We start from the raw sequence: 10,204 nt of genomic DNA, 5'->3' as shown, positions 1-10,204 counted from the left end.
ATATATATATATATACATGTATATATACATATATATATATATATACACACACACTAGTGTTTCTATCAGATTTTACCAAATGATAACAAGCAGCTGGATATGAGGTCAGTGGTTGTAAATTGTTCAATATTTGGGTTACTGGAGCTTCTCCTTACAGACAGAATATTGGAATGAAAATCGGTAGTAGATCTACTGTAAGCAAGGCTTACAATTTCAGATAAATGAATAAGAGCTATAACATATATACTGTAGAATTCATAATTACAGTAATCAGGTTCAGAACGTATATTTGTGAGAGATTATAGTAGGAGGTATAATTACAATCATCATAATCTACATAAAACAGCCTTGCAAAAAAAGAACAAAAATTACACGGCATAAAGTGCATTATCAATTTCCTCCATATAAGGTAAAATCAGTGGCTCCTCCACCACGCTGCACTAGTGATGAAGACCATAGCTAAACATCATCCAACAGAAACACCAAAAGTGAAAGGAAAAAGAAAATACCGTAAACGAGGAGAGAAAAACAACGGGTGAGCACAGGTGGCTCGATTCCCATGACTACTCGGGAAGAAAGAGGGAAAAGATACTTGCTACTTCAGCGAGGAGTAAGAGAACCTTATTACCTAAGGCGGGGCGTGAGCAATAATCATTTTTTATCAGTCAGTCGTGGCGAGGTTCCGCCGTGGGACACCTCGCCTTTGGCTGAGTCACTCAGGGAGGAGGCGAGTGCCCGTAGTAAGGAGGATTGCTAGTGCTAGTGGCGATGAAAGAAAACCGAAAATTTACATTCATTTACGTACAGTGGGGTGGAAATTTTAGTCCTTTCCTCTGGTGGTTGGTTTTGGTTCTATAAGTTTTTTACTTTCTTATGAGGAAAATATAAACTTGGAGTTTGTATTATTTTTCTTATCACCTTAAATACATTGTTTGTGGGAATGCTTTAATAAGATGTCTCATCCCCACATGTCCTTTAAGACATCAACCCCCCCCCCCCCAAAAGCGAATAATGCACAAAACGTGAAAAGAAATGCACATGAATAAACACACAAGTACTTGCACACCAACATGCAGTTTCTCTCTCTCTCTCTCTCTGAAAAAAACCAGCAAAAAATTATCACTAACAGATAATACACAAAAACAAACATTAATAAATACATAAACAAAGAAACATAAACACACACACACATACTCAGGTTTCACCTCTTCAGCTGGTTCGCCTGACAAGTAATAGCTGGGCTCACAACTGCATCTATAATTACCATCTCGCTGATTGTTAAAAGCGTCGCGTAGTGAACATGTTGGCAAATTATGATAATGAAGAGGAGTAAGGAGATAGATATTTCGATATCTGTTATGGTGGTCTGGAACATCTTAATGGTGGGGGTGATGCATGGTTGTGATTATGACTGAGGACGTAGTTTGGTGGATGGTTTTATTATGCTCTGTTACTCGCTGTATTAGCACAGGTACGTGCATCACCTAACTGTACAAGCAATGGTGAATTTCTCTCTGGACTCTGGAGTATTATTTGCTGCTGCAGTCAACGAAACACACACACACACACACACACACACACACACACACACATATATATATATATATATATATATATATATATATATATATATATATATATATATATATATATATATATATATATATATATATATATATATTTATATATATATATATATGGTTGACTGACATGTTAACAGGATCTTAAATGAATTACATCATTAGATCTTAAGTATCTGATCAGAATCATATCATTTAATTTAGATTTATTAAAGAATATTTAGAGAATAAAAAACAAGTTAAGGAAATATCTCGGACAACGTGAACATTTATCGGATACAGTGATTAATAGGTTAGAAAACTATAAGGAAAATTATTGTCAACATAAAATTTATATTCAGATCCCCATCGCAGGGGCTTTAATAACTGTATTTATGTCAAATAATTTACGAATCCATTTTCTTTATATTTTTAAATTAGAATTGACAAATCCCAAACTTTCTTTTACTACCGCCCTACGGTCGAGGAGACCACATTAACGAAAACAGTAAAACTTGATCCTGCTGTACAGTTTGCCGCTAACTACCTGACGCTATTCTACACCATTAGTGCGGCCTATTTAACAATGTGGTGGTCACTCCTGATAATTTCGAAGAATGGATACTTAGTGAAAATTACTCAGTGTAAGATTAAAAGTTGATTTTATAATCTAAATACTATATATTCACTGTGTTTTGAACAAGGAAAATCTTGGATATAAACAAATTTCATCCATATAAAGAATATTTAAAAAAAATTCTACTACTCAAATAATTACGGAACTAAACTGTATAGATATGCTCCATTAAATTTCTTCCGGGATTATTATATTGCCGAACACTATTGTTTACGAGTTTTTTATACTAGTTAAACTAGAAGAAACACGTATACCTACTACAAGTAATGTATCTATAATTTTCAAGTACAGGGAGGAACATGGAACATTGGTAGTAATACTTAGACTAAGGGATACGTTTTAATGTTCTCGGCAGCACTTCTTATCGATCCGCTTCTTGGGGAAATGGCAGACGACGCCGAGATATCCTTGTGTGGAAGTTAAGTGTTTCTTTCCTGAGAATAAACAAATTCACATCACATATTTCAACACAGATTCATTGCAAAGTTCATATATTCACATTTTACAGGTTTTTCTTCTGAAAAAATACTGAAATGCATGCGAGAAAGGAGCACAGCTTCCACACAAAGGTATTTTACGTCGCTGTTGAAAGTTGTGATACAGTGAATTAAATTAAGGCTAATAAAATATTTTACTCTTTGTCAAAATATGAATTAATAGTGATTTTATACATTTGGATATTAAAGTGATATGCACCTGATAGAGTAAATATTACCCAAGCGTTTGGCGACTCTCGACTTCCAAAATGTTGACGATGACGTAATTTCTCGTAAAACACAAATATTTACTCAATTTTGCTTACTCTTATTACCAGTAAACGCACTCTAATATCACATATCAGTGCACGTATGAAATTAGATTCTGCGAAGAGGCTTACAAAAGAAAAATTATATAAATAGAAACTGTGTGCTTTCTAGGCTTTGTTTACATCAAGTCGTCTTGTGATTTGTGGTTATCGCACGGTGATGGCGTCGTGGGGCCGTAAATCCGCCAATCAGAGACGAGCGTCCCGTGAGCACCGCCCATAATTTTTGCTGTTACACCAATGGGAGACTGAGTTTCCATGGCTGCAGTTGTTGCTCTATTTTGCTTTTATTTACGCTATTAGTATGCAATATAATTGAGAAAATAAATAACATATTTTTATTTTTTACTTTTCATCTTATTATCTAACGGCTGTAATTATTTTTGGCCGCCGGAAATAACCTTAATGGCTGATTCAATATTCTTCATTATGTTTAAGGTTTCACTTCGTTTCTACTCGTTTAAAGAATGATATTAGCTCTATTAATTCAAAATAATATTTCTTATCGATATATTATATAATTGTTTGTAGTAGTCAATCGTAAGAAAATAAATTAGATCCTGGATCTATAACACGCTGTAAGGGAAGCCATTCTACGCCTGTAATCACACCTTATTTTTACTCTTATACGTGACATATTTACATATATTGGTATATATTCGTAATATATTACTATTTTGCTCAAGCCTGATATAACATACAACATATATAAAGCCCTACAAGGCAATAATCGATACCACATTATTAATTCAATTTCCACGATCAGTCCATCAGCTTCGACCATAGAAAATGGACCATATATCGATATTTGCTACTTACTGTAACTCTTTTGGAGTTACTTTCATGGAAAAAATTGCACTAATAAGCTATGGAATGGCGTGCAATGACAAGAAACTAAATACAACACGTTAAAGCTATAGAAAACTGCCCGGAAATAAATCTACTGCATCAAAGAAAACGTCTGTGCCAGCACCTCTTTTATTGTTGGGGGACTCTGAGTTATGGGGAAGCTCGCGCTCTCAACTTTGTTTCTTCACTATTACGAAACTTTTACTGAATGTGAGCAAGATTTTAGTTTATAAGAAGTTTTTTCTTATAGTTTATGTTCTATTGGATGTATGAACTTGCATTTTATACTTAAGTAGACGCTTTAAAGGATTACTTTGTCGACTTTAACATCAGGATTATCGGAGAAACAGGTTTTTGCCACTCTATTTTCTGATCTTGTTGTATATTGTGCAGTCCCAGGCACTTGTTTATATACTTTATGTAATATAAATAATACCTTTCTGTGTTATTAGTATAAAATAACGTAATTAAATGTAATTATGAGTTAGAATATTATTTTTTCAGTGTTATTTCTGCTTTTTCTCTCACATTTACTTAAATTTTCTCAAGTAGTTTTGAAATTATTTGCGTATGGCATGTAAGGATAAATTCAAATTATTAAAACAAGGTTATCATTAATATGGATTAGACTCACATTAGAGTAATAAGGCCTAAGGCTTATTACTAAGGTAGAGGGAGACACACTGGCCCCAATGTGGCATCATTCTATAAGTAGCACCTTGTCTGTGCCTGCCAGTCACTCAAGAGTGTCTTACTTATCATGGAGATGGATATGCCAGAACAGATCAGACTTATTTCATATGTCAGTCGTGAGGAACTTTAGGTATATATCCTATTTTTGTACTGTATGTTTTTTACTTACTACAAAAAGTTTCCTCGACACGTACTCTTCCTCCTTCTGTACTCCCCTTTACCATGTTTAGCGTCTATCCTTGTCTCGTTATATCACATTATTTTAATGAAAAAATGTGTGCGCGGGGGAGGTGGGGTATCTGCGCGCTGATTTAGGTAATTAGAGTGCACGATTCTTAAAATTATTGTTATATAGATATCTTACATTATATAAAATTAATTGTATACAGCCATTAATTGCTTCAAAGACAAAATTCATTCATTATCTTACAAGGAACTTTAATATGCTGTATAAGGCTAAAATTATGATTGGAGAAATTAAAATTTTGTTTCAGAAAAAAATATTAGATTGGTGTTTTCTTTTAAATGCATTATTGGTTGATAAACCGTCTTAAGCAATGTAGCCTTATTATGTAAATAGTTATGGAATTTCAGTGTCAGAATTGATTTTAAAACACGCACACACACGCACACACACACACATATATATATATATATATATATATATATATATATATATATATATATATATATATATATATATATATATATATATATATATATATATATATATATATATATATATATATATATATATATATATATATATATATATATATATATATATATATATATATATATATATATATATATATATATATATATATATATATATATATATATATATATATATATATATATATGCTTTTAGGGTCGCCAGTGTTTAGGGTTTTTTTCTTGGTACATGGCAGTGTTGTGCGGTACTGTACTGTACAAGGCGAACAATATATCATGAGAGGTATGTGAGAATGTCAATACCAGTAATATATGATACTTGACGAAGGAAACTTTCACTCACATGCAGGAATAATTTAATACATAATGAAGGGAACTACAGTATGATGAATATGATGCGAATGTGAATATCATTTTCCATGTTTTTTCTTCCAAGCTTGTGTGTATTTGCATACCATTAGCTCAACTTCAATTCCTTGGATAGGATCATTCACTCATAAGTGGATGATGCAGGCAGAGAATATAGAATGAGTGTGTTGTTGAAAATGCTGTGAAATTTGTAGCAGATTGTGCAATGTCCCACATGTATTTGCAGACTCGTAAATCACTTATTAGAAAATTATAAATGACAAGCTATGCTCATAAATTTTTATTTGTTGTGGTCTGCCTGGGGATATGAACTGTATTTCGAAAATCTATACTTTTTGTCGCAATTCTGGTTTGCTATTCATATTACAAAATATGTTACACAAAGTTGGTTTTCATGTAGTGCCACACACACACACACACACACACACACATATATATATATATATATATATATATATATATATATATATATATATATATATATATATATATATATATATATATATATATATATATATATATATATAACTTTAAATACTGAAAAAAAAATTATCAGACAAATTTTCAGGCCAGGTCCAAATCGAAGAAGTGTAAAGAATCGCAGACATTACAACCCGAAGTGTGCAGATGTTTCACAGTGATGAGGTGTCTCCCGCACTCTTCCCCTGTGACCTCCCTTGCCCCGGGGCCTCAGGGCTGAGTGCCACAGCCTGGAGGCTCGTGCTGGCTCTCAGTACGTCGCCGAAGGAGAGAAGATGTGCACCGCTAGACTAACCAAGACTGGAATGTTGTGTGTAACCAAAGAAAATTATATTATTTTTTTCTGTGCACATTCGTAAAACGCTCCAAGTTTAACTCAGATTTGTGTTTTAATATTGTTGTTTAAAAAGAAAAAAAGTGCCTATCATTTTGAAACTAATACAATCTCGATCGAGTGCCATCCCAGTGACTTATATATTGTCTAAGTGTCCTGCCAACCAAGTAAATCATTAGTAAATTTTCCTGCCAAACTCCCAAGTGTACTTTCATCCAAGAGTCTCAGTGTCGAGTGCCTTATTGTACTGGTTCCTTGAATGATCCCTACAAGTACAAGTGCATGTGTCTACCAGTCGCTCAACAGTCCACAAGAACGTGTTAAGTGAATAGATTATTAAAAAAAATGTACCTGATGATATAGTTGTGGTTCAGTGCATATATACAAGTGTTACAGCTCTCCAATCCTGTTAGTGCCTCTCAAGTCTTCTGGTGCATCGACGAAGACAAGTACAGTATCTGATTGTCTGAAGAACCATCTCTCTTATATCCTTGAAGTAAGATTATAGTAAGTCTACTCACAAAAAAAAAGACGAAAAAAGAAAAAAAGGCTTGAAGGTTTCCACTCCAAACAGGTCTAAACAAATGACCTGTGGATGGAAATTTTCAGTCCCTTGCAAGAGTAAACATTAATTAAGAACTTGGACTCTAAGGAAATAGGAGAGTGGAGTGAGTGTTGTTGTCAAGGTGTTCGTGTCTTTTTTTTTTTCGTTAGATGTTGTGTTGTATGTTTAAAGATTTGCTATACTCTGTCTGTCTCGAATTCTGGAGCAATTATTGTTGTTTAATTATAGACACATTAAATGTATACAAAAATTCCTCAGACCAATAATAATTAGTTGTCCCTCATATAAAACGAGAAAAGTAATGGTTGTGAGAAAAAATATTAAAATCAATTATTGTCTTATTGGTTAGCTTAAGAATTTGGGACAAGAAGATTTAAGATTTTTTTATTTCATCTTTGGTTAATTATCTAAGATTATGATCCATTGTTTCTTCAGTGACGTCTTGCGAAATTGAGATTAATACTTAATTACCTTGGATACTTTTTTTCTTCTCGGAGAAATATGGTTTTGTTACTATTATTATTTCGCAACTAATTTATTTGCAGAAAATATAATAATTTTAAAACAATAATTTATCCGTTAATGTTTGTTTATTCATATATAAGAAAGAAATAAGTCGGATATGAAATATTTTAGAATTATCTCAATTTATATGTACTAACTCTGGGCAGCCGAAATGTTCTATTGAAACAAAACGAGATTAAATATGTGTAACTAATGAATAATTACTTATATGTGAAGAAATATTGAAATTATCTGTTCATTATAGTATTACATAAGATGACCGGTCAAAGCATCAAACGTTTAAGTCTAAAACTACAATATGTTTTGTCCCTGAAAGATTTAGCATAGATTTGTTGTCGGTGTTTTTCTCTGTTTCATTTTATAATTATCATAAAAGTTCAAGTGTAAGGTCAGGGAGATTGCTTTATTCACATACATACAGAAATATATATATATCGACTTCCTTCACTACAATTCAGTCCTTAAGACAAACATGAAACTTATAATAATTTTCATAAATCCTGACAGGAAACAGAAAAGGTTAAATAAAACACTACCCTTTAACAGTATAATAGGCGCCGCCCTGCACACACAAACACACACACACACACACACACACCTGCTACTTCCATCAATACAGAGCCAAACAACTAGTGTTCATAAGGTTAGTTTCTTCAGCGTGCATACCGCGCTCTCCTGCCGTAATCGAGTGTGCCATTTACCACACTGCGCCACAGACAAATGAGTTTATTACTTGTCCGCTAGGAGGTATACACAGTCGTTGAGTGTTCGTGTGGTAAGGAAGAATATGAAATACGCACGTTTTTTTTATTGTATTTTAAATATTTATCCTCATGAAAATATTTGTGTAGTCTATTTTATTTGGATTAATGTTTATGATAATACTAAGTTGTAATACATACAAACCATAAAAGCCGTGAAGCAATGTTCTAGTTTATTAAGAAAATTGAAATTCATTTGTAATTTTTAGAATAAAACTTTAATTCACATTAAATCGCCTTGTGATGACTATGAGCCTTATATAGTGTAAGTAAATAATAACTGGCGCGACACTGTTGGTATGCAGTATTTTCATGCTTGATTCAGATTAAATAAATTAAATTACTAAGATCCGCAGTATTATATTGTAGTATATATGCAATTAAAATGTGACATAATCTGTTATATACCATAAGATTAAAGTCATTATGTAGATATTTATTTTGACAGATAAAATCTGAATTAAAATATTACCTAATCTGTATTAGATGGTTCACTATATATTACGGCGCTGAATTCAGGTAAATTCATGATCAATTTATGTACGATTCAGATTGAATGAAACACTAATGGCCAGGACTCTGATGTAAGTATTTTATAACCGACGCACGTGTCTGGACCGTCGCCAGACTGTTTAGTGCAGGTTGTACACCACACGTGAGTAATCCATATGAGGCTGTAGACAAAACAACACTCTACCCAGCCACCACGAGCAAGGTCAGGTTACTCCTGCTGTGGCATGATGATTAAGGCCTTATCGGAAAAGGCTGATGCGTCAGTATTTTTCACGGCTTCGTTTAATCTTTATGGCTGAGAGATCATGGCAGACGTCAACTGCTTATAAGGGTGAGTTCATAACCCATTACTGAGATTCTACCGTCCTGCCCACGATTTATTGAGGGTTTCAGTAGATCAGGTGGATGGATTTCTCACCCCGTTATCGTAAGTGTGAGTTATACAGTCGTGTATAAACACCAGGACTACGAGATTTATATTAGCATTAGTGTAGTAATTAATAGAAACATGACCATTTTTATTATTAGTGTTGCTAATGTAACTTACGATCACTGTAGCAATAATATTACCATGGCAGTTATCACTATTATCATTATTATCATTGCATTTTGTTCATGATATACCGAAACACTTCTATTCATAACGTTCACTTACTCACAGTTCTTCGGCACTGACCGCTTCACTATATGTAATCTTCAGGCGAACATTTTGCGGCAAAATTCCGCAAGAGATACGTTTGTGGATGATGGGCAGTGTTCTGATGGCCATCTGGGACGCAGTGACGCCTACAAATGCACAGATAAGAAGCCACTTTATCACAGTTTCTCACCTTAATGCATGAACACCGTTACCGAAGCTGTAAATAACAAGGCTGAGTTGGCTGTCATTTCCCATATATTGCGGCTGTTAGATAAGGCGTCCGGTCGATTCAGCGGGAATAAAAAGGTAACGTTACTTTTTTTTTCCTAGTATCAATATGTATTTTGACGCTCCAATGTTGATGGAATGTTCAAAATTTGTCCAAAGAAGAGGGACAATAATATGCTGATGATTTATAGCGGAAATATATTTATTATTACGGAATTATGTGTCATACAGTAGCCTACATGATTGTAAATGAAACATTCAGCCCCTTGGAGACAAATGGTGTAAACATATCTCAGTAAATGTGTCCAGGTCCTGGGGGTGACCATTCTCTGTAATTGGCAAGAGCAGCGAAAAATGCTCTAATTGGGCGAGGGACACCCAGGAACTCTACACCGCCCCCGAAACCCGACGCCCTTGTGGGTGACCCTCCCCCGCCCTCACCACAATGGTCTCGCCCTCCTTCCCTTTCCTTCATAATAATTTGTACAAACCCTGATTACCCGTAGATTGATTCTGTCTCTTTGTGCTTTCACTGAGACTCGACCATAATGGTATCGGAGGACGGCAGTGG

The sequence above is a fragment of the Homarus americanus genome, unplaced genomic scaffold (genome assembly GCF_018991925.1).
Source record: "Homarus americanus isolate GMGI-L3 unplaced genomic scaffold, GMGI_Hamer_2.0 scaffold36734, whole genome shotgun sequence".
Lineage (NCBI taxonomy): Eukaryota > Metazoa > Arthropoda > Malacostraca > Decapoda > Nephropidae > Homarus > Homarus americanus.
Note: the sequence above shows the minus strand (reverse complement) of the source record.